This window comes from Coloeus monedula, assembly GCF_965178545.1.
Source record: "Coloeus monedula genome assembly, chromosome: 2".
Lineage (NCBI taxonomy): Eukaryota > Metazoa > Chordata > Aves > Passeriformes > Corvidae > Coloeus > Coloeus monedula.
In genome coordinates this window covers 48674083-48686614 of record NC_138782.1, presented here as the reverse complement: position 1 = coordinate 48686614, position 12532 = coordinate 48674083, and positions in this window count along the sequence as shown.

The window sequence follows — 12532 nt, the reverse complement described above, 5'->3', positions numbered from 1 at the left end:
TCATAACCACCCCTTCTGAGCTCTGCCCATTCAAAGTGCAAGTGTAGCTGAAAAGTACTGTTTAGGCAACTTGAACTGGCACAGAAAACTGGCTTTATAAAATTAGCTGAGTTTATTTCTTTCATTGCATTTGGCAAGATGCACAACTTTATTTTTTTGCCAAACTAAAAACAAAATCCCTCAAATTTATGTAATATACTTATGTCCCATTCTCCAAATAGTGGAGAGCAAAGTCTTAGATCATGCCTTCTGTCTGCTGCATTTAAAAAATGAATGTTAGAGGAGATTCCTGCATATGGAAGACATCTTGGTCTCTGATTAGGGCTGGGAGAAATTTTCTATAAGTACATTTGACTTTTGTCTAAGATTATGTAACATTTTTTGGTATTGAATTCAATGGTTCTTGCTAGTCAGAGGTACAGTTTTATGAAGAATCCATGGTAGGACACCAACCAGGCAGATGTCCAAGTGGTTTGGTCATTCCCCAAACACTCAGTGGTTTTTTGTCTGTCAAATGGCCAGGAAAGTATATTAAGTTTGAAAGAAAAGGAGGGACAAAAGTCTTTATTTGAATATGACAGTCTATAACATCTGGATTAAGAGTTTCAAACTATTCACTTGGTTTCACAGTGAAAATTAAAATGCTTTGACTCTTATTAACTAGGAAAAAAGGAAAAACAATAAAACACATTAAGCAGACCAGTAAAGGATTTTCCATTGCCTTTCACTACAGTCTTTAGGTTTTTATAAGGGAAAAGTTCACTTTGTGTGAAGGAGAGCACCAAAGTTACAGTTAGTTGAAATCAGTACTATTAAATTGGTACCAATAATTCCTTGTAGCAAACCAGACCCACACAGCCAAGGGCAGAAAAGCATGGAAATTAGAAGGGAAACATAACTTCTATTCTATTTCAACTCGCTTGCACTTGGAAAAGGACAGACCCAGCACATGGTCTTATCAGCCACTCCAAAACCTGGCAAACTCCGAGCAGCCTCTGATGACTACAAAGCTGCTTTTAGCTGCCCTTTTAGTCATGGGTTCATAGCAGGGAAACAAGACATGCCACAGCCTTAATCAGCTAAGTCACACTTCCTGGGAAAATACCCACACACAAAGGTCAGAAAAAGACCTCTAAGAGGAGGGTAGAAAAGAAAATGAGATAGGAGGTGATGGTGAAACCCAACTGTTGTACATTATATAGATACCGTTTGGTGTCATGGGTTTAGCTTAACTCAGGGGAATGATAACACCCTTCAGTGTCTCCTCAGTGGAGGTGGACAGAAGATCTGTCAGGATTAGATGACAACTGTCCATCAGCCTCATCTGTCCCTTACCTTCACTTCAACATTTGTAGGCCCAAAGAACCAGTGACAGGGGGAAAGATGGTGGATTTACTTATGATGTTTAATTATTTTAGAAAGATCAGTCAGTGATGGATTTTGGTTTGTTTTTACACAATGGAGTATTTTGCATATTCTGCTTCCCTATTATTAGAAGAAGAAAAAAGTCAGTCTTAATCAGACATGGCAAAAGGAAGCAGATCATTTGAATTGTACTAAAGGAAACATTTCAGCCCAAGCTGAGATAACCATGTCATTTCCTTAAATCCTGCAACATTCAGTAACTGCATTTTTCAAAGTACAAAAAGCCTATTTTTCTCAGCTTTCTTAGATTATCGGGTTTGTCCTTGAGCATACAAAAGTCACTAGTTTAAAGTCCAATTCGATTTGCCTTTGATTTGTTCTTGATCCCACAGAATCTTGACATAATAAAGATTAGATCTAGAGATAATAAATATTTTCAGCCATCCCAGTATTATTGCCAGTTGCAGCTTCCTTAGTATTTTGCTGAGATTTATTTGTATCTATCAGCTTCCTTCAGGATATTACTTCATGTCAAAGAAACTGTATTGCAAATTTTAAAAACTAGTTATCAATCCAAAATTATCTTTATTCATTTTTTTTGCTATTAATTCTTCTTAGTATGCTAAAAGAATCCTTTTAAGCATGCGTAATTTAGGATATTATTACTCAAGATTCTGAAGAATGCATATTAGAATTTTGTTTGCATACAAAGGCCCTGCTCCTACAACTCTTGTTCTTCTGGGAGGCTTTGTTATGATTTGACTGCAAAAATGAGACTTTTTAAATGTGATAAATCAAAAATATTTGTGACAAGTTTTTGACTCATATGCAACTGAAAATATACAAGGATCAATTCATGTGCCGAAACAATGGCCCAGGAACTGAACATGTGTCAAGAATAGACAAGTCATTTGACTTTAAAAAAACTATAGAAAATACATGAGTCCCATCTTTTTGATCAGAATATGAATCACACAAACTACATACTCCTGAAAAAGCCCTCTCTCACTACATTTAGTGGAATATGTCCAACGTAGATTTCTCAGGGAGGCTGTGCTCCCATCTGTGCTGACATTAGCAGCAAAAAACTATCTCTTCATATGCTTGCTACCCATGTTCTAAAGTGAAACAGAAGTCGCTCCATGACGGGGAAAAGGCAATGCGACAGCCACAAGCAGGTATGGAGCAGCAGTTACATCTGTGGGATGAAGGGATGTGCTCTGTGGGGAAATGAAGCAATGGGCCACTTGGAACCACACTGGCCAGGAGCACCACACCTGCCAGGTCTGTGTCTCCTGGTGTGCTCAGCATGGCAGCAAGAAGTTCCTGCAAGTGCCTTCACAGAGGTCCTTTCCACGGAGAAACCTACAGGGACAAGGAAAGCAATTCTAGCCCTGGATACTCAGTACACCTGGGATTGTTTTCGCACGCCATCCCAAACAGACAGTGCTTGGACTGCAAAGTTTTGTTGCAGGTAATTTAATTACACTTCAGTGTAATTTGGAAGTACAGAGATCCACAGGACTGTAACAGAGCCATCAGCACCGAAGACAACCAATGCCAGAAGGGAAGCAGCTGGTATAGGAGCATCCATGAGAACACTGTTGCATAAACACACTTAATCCCATTATAACAAACAAAATTTTCAGAACAAGATGAGAATTTCAAATATTGCACTGTCATGGGAGGAAGACCAAGAGACCCAAGAGGGTATCAGCAGTGCATTACTGCCTTAAAAAAACCAGGGAGTTTATTAATTAAATGCTTACAGGACTAAAGAAAGTGAGATGCACTTCAGATTTTGAAGAACAGTAAAAAATAAAATCCACATTGCCTTGCCCATCAGGCCATCGGAAGCTGAGATGAGGTGAAGATTTCCTTTCTGATCCAAACTCTGGGGGCTTTATTTTCATTTTGATCCTGAACATTCATATAAAACTCACTGTCCAACTATCTGATGTTTCTTGATATCACTATGAGTAGCAATTCAGTCCTGGCTAGCTACATATCTCCCATTTACCTAACAATGCATTAGAAGAAGGGAATTATAGAATTTAAGTAGGGGAGTGAGAGGTAAATGTTTTGCTCATTATAAGAAAGACACTGGTGCAACATCCAGGAACATACATCAGAAATGCACCAATCCCCTAGGTCTGTACAGCACCACAGGCCTTTCCAGTGGGGAGCAAAAGTTCCAAGCAAGATCAGGCTGTGAAACCATTATGGGACAGTTCTGATCTAGTGTATGACTCCTGAAATGTTCCAGTGAGATATGTGCTCCCTGTGATAAGATAGCAACCCTTGCACTCTGACTATTATTTCATCTGGAGCAAACTGTTCATCTTGGCCAATGAACTGTCATCTTACCCCCTTCTGCTGTTAATTCTATATTTGCTTTTACTTAGAGCACAGAAAGACCATAACACCATCTATTATACTGTTTTGCAGAAAGACAAACAAAAACTTTTAAGAAAACCACACACACAAAAAAAGGGGCTTGTGTTCCATGAGTTGGCACCACAGATTTTATAGTGAGTAACAATTTGCTGTTCAACTTACGGTTTCCAGAGTGTATCCATTGACTGGAGTATAAACAGTAAATCCTCTTGGTGTCAGCCACCATGTTCTCTCATTCCTTGAGATGCCAGAGAGATAAAAATGTCCTGTAACAAGAAACCACGTACAAGAAAACATTGTAGGAAATCAGTTCGCCTTGTGCTTAAGATCTTCTGTATCAATGTCAATTGAAAGCAACATCAGTATTCTCAGATGGTCATATTTAATAATAGTAGATTGTGTTATAGAATCTAATGAACCAAGGCCTGATCCTAGGAAAATGCTGTTGCCTGGAAGAGTCAATTGCTGCCTTGCAAATTCTGCATAACCTCTCCTATTTTTTGTTTCCCCTCGACACTAGCATCCAAGCATCTCTGAGAGAAGCCATAAGCTTCTGACTAATATTTGTTATATTCAGCTCATTTGAGAGAATTGACTCTCCTCTTCTCTCCATGGGTCAAGTAGCACATGAAATTACTCTGAATGGTTTTGACACTTTTAAATACAAAGTTTTATTTAAGGGGTTGAGTGTGCCATGCACTTGGAGTGAGAAATTTTTCCTTGTACATCGGCCCCGGCCTTCTGGAAAATTCATGTCAGAGGATCAGATGTGAGACAAGAATATCAAAATATTTGAAAATAACACTAATCTCTTAAATCTGCAAATAAAAAAACATTTTATTAATTAGGAAAATTGTAGTCCTATTTGATCAAAGATCAACTTATAAAACAGTTTATATAGGTGATGTAATTATGTAATGCTTAATGACCAAGCCAGGAGGAAGTTCCTTGCCCTAACAAACTCTAATGATTGTTCTTAGTGTGTGCATCATAGGAAGCAACAGTAGAGCCTGATGCTTAAAGTAGTTTTTGAAGCAAAAGGTATTTGACAGCAGGAAAGTGTGAAACTGTGACTCGTTTGACCATGGAGCTGTACACCACGGGCCAGAGGAGAAGTAGGGCCAGAGAGACACCAAAACAGTGAGAGAGATAAAAGTGCATAAAAGAAGGTTTGATAATTTCAAAGGATGAGGAAATCACAGAAGCTTACATCTGAGCACATATTTTGCTTGCAGGATGAGTTTCATTGTACAGATGGTTACTATTTCATCTCAAAGATCATTACACTGTACATGTTGGCTTCTGCTCAACAAATACATTCTGTTTCTTTCCTATCCCCGTGAATTTCCCATTTTTCTTTAATATGAATTTTAAGACATTGGAGCTTACGTAGTCCCAGCCACAGATCCAAAATTACAGCTGAAATGTAGCTCCAAGTTGTTCTCTGGCCCTCCTCCACCCAGGGGGAGCTCTGGCTAAGTGCAGAGCTATAAAATTTCCTTTAGGTGACCAGAAGGCTGGCATAGTTGTGTGCCTCCTGACTGGAAATCTTCTCCAGACATTCATACATGTATTTAGGGATGGCAGTAGACATAAAACGGAAGAGCTGAACTCTAAAACTCTGCTCTGCAACTGACGGAATGTTTCCTTCTTGCTCTGGTCTTTTCTTTTCCTGTCAGTGTTACATAAAACAACCTTACAGGTTTGATTGCATTTGGTTGTCAGCTATAGTGGGTATTTTTAGCACAAATATTTCAGCACTATCTTGAAACAGTGTTAAGCTAAGGACAACCAGTGACATGAACAAGTGTAACTTGACCCTATTTTTCTAAAGAATATAGATACTGAAACAGTTAATCTCTCATGCGGTATCTATGTTTTCAAACTGAAACTGCCAAGAGGAAAGGAATGCAGTAAACATTTTGAGTATACAAATACTGTAGAGAAGATGGCAGATGACAAGTTTCTTAAAAAGTTTTAAGAAATCCAGACCTGGAAAATTATCATCTCCTAAATTATCTCCTTATCCATGACTACTTCTGTGTTTGTCTCAAGTAGCATTTGTCTTCTTCTCATATTCACATGAAATTTGCTGACTTTTGGTAAAAGAAAATATGTTATTTCACATTGACCCTATAAAAGAAGGACACACTTAAAAGAATCACAATAAATACAGTAATGCTATCTAGACTTCTGGCAAGCTTTACAAAGATGCTGGAACCCAGATAGGTACATCCTGTGTGACAGTGATGCCTACACAAACACTTGAATTTCGGATAAAATTTAAGCCATGTAAAAAAATAACTTTAGTTCTATGCTCCTCTTCACAGTCACCTGAGCCAAAGGAGCTCCCTGAAAACAAGCTGTAGGAATTAGAGTTCCTTTCTTTTTAAGAGCTCCCTACAATTGGGTAAATGACAACAGTTTTTGTTTCTAGCCTGAGAATGTATGAAGACTGACAGAGAAAATCTTCATCTCTAAGGAGATGTACTCTTTTCTTTTACTTTAATGGAAGAAAATTTAGTCCAGTTAAAAGAAACCTTTCCATGCAAAGCAGACTTACTTCCTTCAGTAATATTATTCAGTATTTAAATAGCCAGTTTAACAAGAATACAAAGACCTAATTTCAGAACTGGATATCAGGTGGATATGCAATTAACAGCCTGAAGGGAATTACTGTCTGAGCCTATTTAAATGACAGTTGTGATTAAGATGTTTGACTGTCCTGTTTCTTTCTTATTTGGACTTATTAATAGCCCCATATATCAGTGATTCTATCTAGGTAAAGGGACTATCAAATTGTTCCTTTCCATTTTCAAAATGTACTTTCCAGGGTTGACACTCTGAAGCTTCATATAACCATGTAAAATTTTTGCTTACGTATCTTTAGTATATTTATACCTATTGCTGTTTCAGATTGCCTGTTTTGTTCTCCCACGCAAAATAAATATTTATTCATTATCCAAGATTAAATTCTATCTGCAAAGGCCATCGATTTTTAGCTTTTATCACCTTCAGCTTTGTTTCTGAATTGTCAGTGGTACACATAAATATATATATCACCACATGATGAAAAACTGTTATACTCCGTTTATAGTAAGAATTGCATCTAGTTGAACAGGTATTTTTGGTGACTGGTTTCAAAATTATACTAGACATCACTTTGATTAGAACTAGCAACTTGTCACATACTGAAGCAAGAACCATGTTTCTCTTAAAGTGAGAAGGTGGCTGGCTATATATCTAGCTTTGATATTAAATCCTGTCTAGTTAGCCTTCAGAGTAATTTTCCTGAACTTGAAGGGCTGTATGAGAAGAGGAATGCCAAGCTTCCCAGGCAGAATATTCAGCACTTTTAGTCTATCATGTTTTGATTTTTACAAGATTTTTTTTTTTTTTTTTTTTCTAATAACTGGCCAAAGTGAGGGCTCTGTGTTTGATTTACTGTTAGCCAATTTAAATATATAGTGCTGTAGAGACAGACTTGAACAGCAAAGATGCCTAGTCTTCAAAATTTGTTAAAGACAACACGATTACGGCCATACATCACCATGACAGAACTTTAGATTTGTTTGGATTTTATGCCCTGTCTTTGACTTTCCAGCTACTGATGAATAATTACATAGTGGAAAGCCCCTGTAAATCCAAATTCTTAAGGAAAAATCTCATTGTTTTAGTTCTCAAAAGCTAACTTTAGCATATTAAGTTTTGCCTCCCAGTAAACTTGAGTGAAGCCTCCTTATAACTCTATGAGTCCAAGAGTTTCTCCTCTTGTATCTCTATAAATATTATTCAGAGGTCTCTGAGTGACCCTGAACAGATTCTGATGACTGAGAAAGTTAGGAAGAAATACCTCTACATGTTTACCCTGGTCTTGCCTTTCTATAAAAGCACAACTCAGCAAGAATATATGAAAGAATGGAATTGCAAAATTCAGGGAGGGGAAGACTGTAGCCAGAGGTTTTCAGCTGTGTCATTGTCCGCAAGCACATGAGAAGAATCATACTATCTATAGATAATAGGTATTTCTGAAACAAAATCAAGCACCAGCTAAAGACAGATATTTTAATCCTACAGCCTACATGGCTTTCTAAGAAAGATGCAATTTAAATCAGAGGTAAAGGTATTATACAGAGTTAACTGATAAAGTTCTCTAATCTTCTTGTGTAAAAGAGATTAGAGTAAGTGATGATTTTAATAGTCTCTTCTGAGCTTAAAAACCATGAAAGCCTTGCTCTGCTTTTTTTTTTTTTTTTTCCAAAGTTGATCATCAAGAGTGCAGTGCCTCTTGACATTTTTGGACAAGTCCCAAAATAATACAGATACCACACAGATTTTCAAAACTTAGAACATTAGCTAAAGCTTTTGAGAAAAAGAAAATGTTGAAAAACTAGCCCCTCCGAAAGTGTAGGTAATTGGATGTGTGTATTAACAAGATTTTTCATGCACAGCATTTGTCTGTTCTTACTGCACTTGCTGTTTTGCTAACTCCTAGTGTGTCCATCATGCTGGCAATGCACGTATAAACTTGTTTTGCAGCAGCTCAGTTTTTATCTGGTCTTTGCAGCTTGGGGGGCTGGGAAGGCTTCTCTATTTACTTCTCTTCTACAAAACCAGAGCCTCTTCCAGCACATAGAAACTATTAGAGTGATGAATTATCCATTCCCTCTGCTCAGAGATGCAACCATCTCAGTTACTTGTACAACTAAATATTTGTTGTCATCTCACATTTGTAAGTATTCTACTGTGGCCAAAAGTAGCAAAGCAGCAACACATAAATCAAAAGTTTTAATTTTCCATTCCATATGCCACAGTCTGCTATAAGATCCAAAACAGACTGAAGTAGCTGTAAAGAAACACAGACCTTAAAGCTGTGTGTACAAGAGAGCAAATGTAGTCTTTTACCAGACCAGTTAACGTTGTGTAGAACTTTTATAACAATTATTTGCTTAGAGCTTTTAGCGTCTCATTTTTATTGTGCTGAATGGAAGAGCAGTTCAGCTGCTGTCCTGAATCTATCTCCAAATAAGTATTTTTCTTTCCATAGCCCATACAGGGAACCAAGCACAGCTACATTCCTAATCTAGGTGCCCGTGGGCAACGTGACTGCCCTGTGCTCAACATAGCTCACACTGCCATCCCCAGCCAAGGCAGCCTTTTGCCATTTGGAGCAGACAGCAAAGCACACTCTCCCAGCAGGCTTCTCTCATACCCTGGCAGAGTTTAGCACTCAGTAGAAACCTGTGCGAATAACACGGATCTTCCAGAAAGTTCTCTATGGCTTTTGCCTTACATGACTGGCTGGGATCCCAAGGAAACTTCATCTCTCAGGATAATACAAGGTCCAGGTGCTGCAGTAGGCTTAAGGAGCATCAAAGCAAGGAGCCTGCACTTACCTATTTATCCTAATACACACAGCTCCAGGAGAATGGAGAATGTCTGGGATAATGTTGCTGTGCTTTAAAACCACTCTTCTCCCAGCTCTCAGCTCTGCCACAATGACAATATGAGGGGAAGCCTCAGGCTGGAGGAGAAAGAGCCCAGATCAGACAGCAGCATGAAGAAGGTGAAAATACTGGAAAAGGGATAATAGGATTTAGGACCAAGGACTAATGTTTTACAAGGGATCTGTTGTGCTGGGCTGCACTTTCAGCAGTAGACCTGTGAGTAGTCCTAGAGCCCCACTCCAGGGTCTGTCTAAAATCCAATTTCATCCCCACAGCCTTCCCTTGGTACATTTCTGTGGCAAGGAAATCCCTAAGCAGGAGATACTCCATGCTTCAGGCAGCCCCATGAGCAGTGTAGGATGATAGGGTTTAGGGCACGGGGATCAGTCTGGATACAGCTCCTCTGTCACCTCTCTCTTCCCCTGAGCCTGCCTTCAGCCTGTCCTCAGTATCCCCGACGTGTCTTTGTGTATGACAAGGAGGGAACCCTGCTCTTTGCATGACCCAAGCTGTACAGACACAAACCCACTGAGAAACATCCTCCCAGCCCTCAAAAGTATCAGAAGAGCAGCAGATGCTGCCTGGGGAAGGGATTCCCCTAGCAGCAGCCCACACATTCTCCACTGTCCAGGAAAATTTAAGCCCAAGATGACCCCCCCTGACCTTTTAATCTCTGTCTCCTCCTCTAAGAATTTCCTTCCTTCCCACACAGTAAGTAAGACTGATGGACTCTTTTTGCCATTTGCAAAAAGGACTTTTTTTTTTAATGAACAAACTAAAATATCAGTGACCTGGACTTGAATTAGAGATTTAGTTATTTTGCCCTTTTATTTGGGTGTCATTTGTGCCTTTCTCCCTTTGCTACTTTTGGGGAGAGGGTCAGGGAAGCAGTGTGAAATGACTGGTTTTCTACTGTGCTCCAAAGTACACTGTCTAGGGTTCCTTCTAATTGTTTCTAGAAAGTTATTCTGCATCTCAAACTCATGTGGTTTGTCTCCATGGCTGGGAGTTTTGGATTGACCTTTGGTAAATGAGCAGAGAGATATTTTGGGGTAGTAGTCCTTTAGTCTGGCCACAAATAAGTACAATTAAGATAAAATAAGGGAAAAAAGGGGTAAACTTCTGCCTAAAATTAAATGTTGACAGAGCCACCACAACGTACCATCCCAGTTGCAAGTTTCAGATTTTGGCCGTATTATGTCACTTCTCTATAGCACAACAGAGGTTTCGCTCTGTGACTCTTGCAGAGCAATTGCAGATAAAAAGACTGATATCTTTCAGTAAATTATGTTAGAAAATCCTTAGTATGTCAGCACTTGGTGACTTGTTGATCAGGTAGCTACTGGAGTGTAAAATAATAAAAGTCCGTCTTTCTGTTTGATCTACAGGCTCCTGCAGGCCTAGTTCTGCAAGATGGGGAGAGGAAGCAGATTCCTCCTTGACACAGACTGGGAGACAGACCCCTGGCTGCAGCCATAGTTGCACCAGGAAAGCAGCACTGGTCTTGGCAAAGCTTCTTTGTGCCATACTGAGCAATTCTCTTATGCTGTTGTGTAAATCAGAGCCCCTCCACAGCTGGTGTTTGCTAGCTCACAAAAACATGATACAGCTATTTAAGACAAGGGTTACGGAGTCATGTGCTGAATGTGGGAAGGATGTAGCTGTCCCCATTGAAATATGGCTGCTGCTAACATTTCGGCTCTTGTGAAAATCACTGTGCTCCTGCACTCTTCCATGACCACATTTGGGCAGGACTTCGTTTTAGATCTTATCAAGAAGTCTTTCTTCCCACAAGAAAAGATTTTGCAAAACTGTCAAGACTTTTGTTTCTGCATTTACTCCTTCAAACAGTACAGAGATTCTGAAGGCTTTCATTTTCAGTGCTTAGAATAAGTACAGTGCAACAAAGTTTTGACAGTCCAAAATATTTATTTACACAGTGCTCCTTGCTGTTATAGTTTATAGCCCTGCATGAGTATTTTTACTATGCTTTTTAATTCATAGCAGTGCCATAACTTTAAACACGGTCCTTGGATGCCAGTGGTTCAATACTGAATAAACAAACTTAAGCAACAAGAATCTTAAGTCAATTACCATTTTAGTCAAAGAAAAGTGCATGTCTGAACTGTGGACTTTTCAGCCAGATCTCATTACCACACTTTTCAAGTAAGCATTTCTGAATAGTTTAAAAACCACCAGCAAAACAGGAACATGAACACTGGCAGGGTAAGCTAGGTGTCCTGTCAGTAGCATTATACCTTCCAGCTGAAGGCTTCCTTTGCCCTTTCTCCCACACTTGTAACCTGAGTTGCTGTGGAGTGAGGGCTGCCATTTAGCAAACTACTTGAGCTACACTTTAACATGTATTTAAGATGACATTCACTCCTACAAAATAAAAACAGTCCTCACACCTTGCCCACCTTTCTCTCTGCATCTCTCTTGGACATTCACAGTAAGTAGCTGGACAGTGAAACAAGCCAGCATTATTCAGGTGCTTTGGCTTCCCAGGCAGCATGGGGAGAGGATCAGAGTTGCAGCCACCAAGGTGGCGGAGGCACCTTCCTGCAGCCACAAGCACTGGAGCCAGCAGGGATGAGTGGGGAGGCTGGGGACGGGGCCAGGCAATGACAGCACCTGCTCCCAGGCACGAACACCACCAGCAGGTCACTGGCAGGCGTCCACTTTGAACAGCCCACTGTGCATTAGTGCAGTCTAAATAGGCATTTGGCAAGCCTCACATCACCTCATAGGAGAGCATCTCACTCCTTAATGTCATCATTAATTCTGTACTAAGCACATCCCATTTCAAGTAGGAAACAATAAAGAAAGGCAAAATTCTTGAGGCAACAGTGCAGAGAGTTGTGGTTCCCGTGGACAGACCTTGCTGACAACTCCAGTGCTTTCAATAGGATTACTACAATGAAGTAGTAAATAATATAAATCTGATAAGTAATAAAATAATATAAATCTGAACACAGTCTGATCCAACTCAGTACCATGTTAGGTATTAGAAGTAAATCAAGTAATCTTGAAAACCCTAGAAGTTTGTCTTCATTACTCAAGAATAAAACTTCAGGTCAATCTTTCACAGAATTCCATTGTAAGTCATGGTGTTGCAGCAGACATGTATATGCCCAATTTTAAGAAAGAGAAAATATAAGTGATTTTAAACTGTGTGCGAAGAACCTACTAAACTAATGACATGCATGGGAATTAAAATATGCCATCTCAAAACCAGAAGTTTTGGAAACAAAGGAACTGAAATTGCATTTCTCTGAAGTGACTACTAAAATAATATAAAAGGGTATAGATAACACCATTCA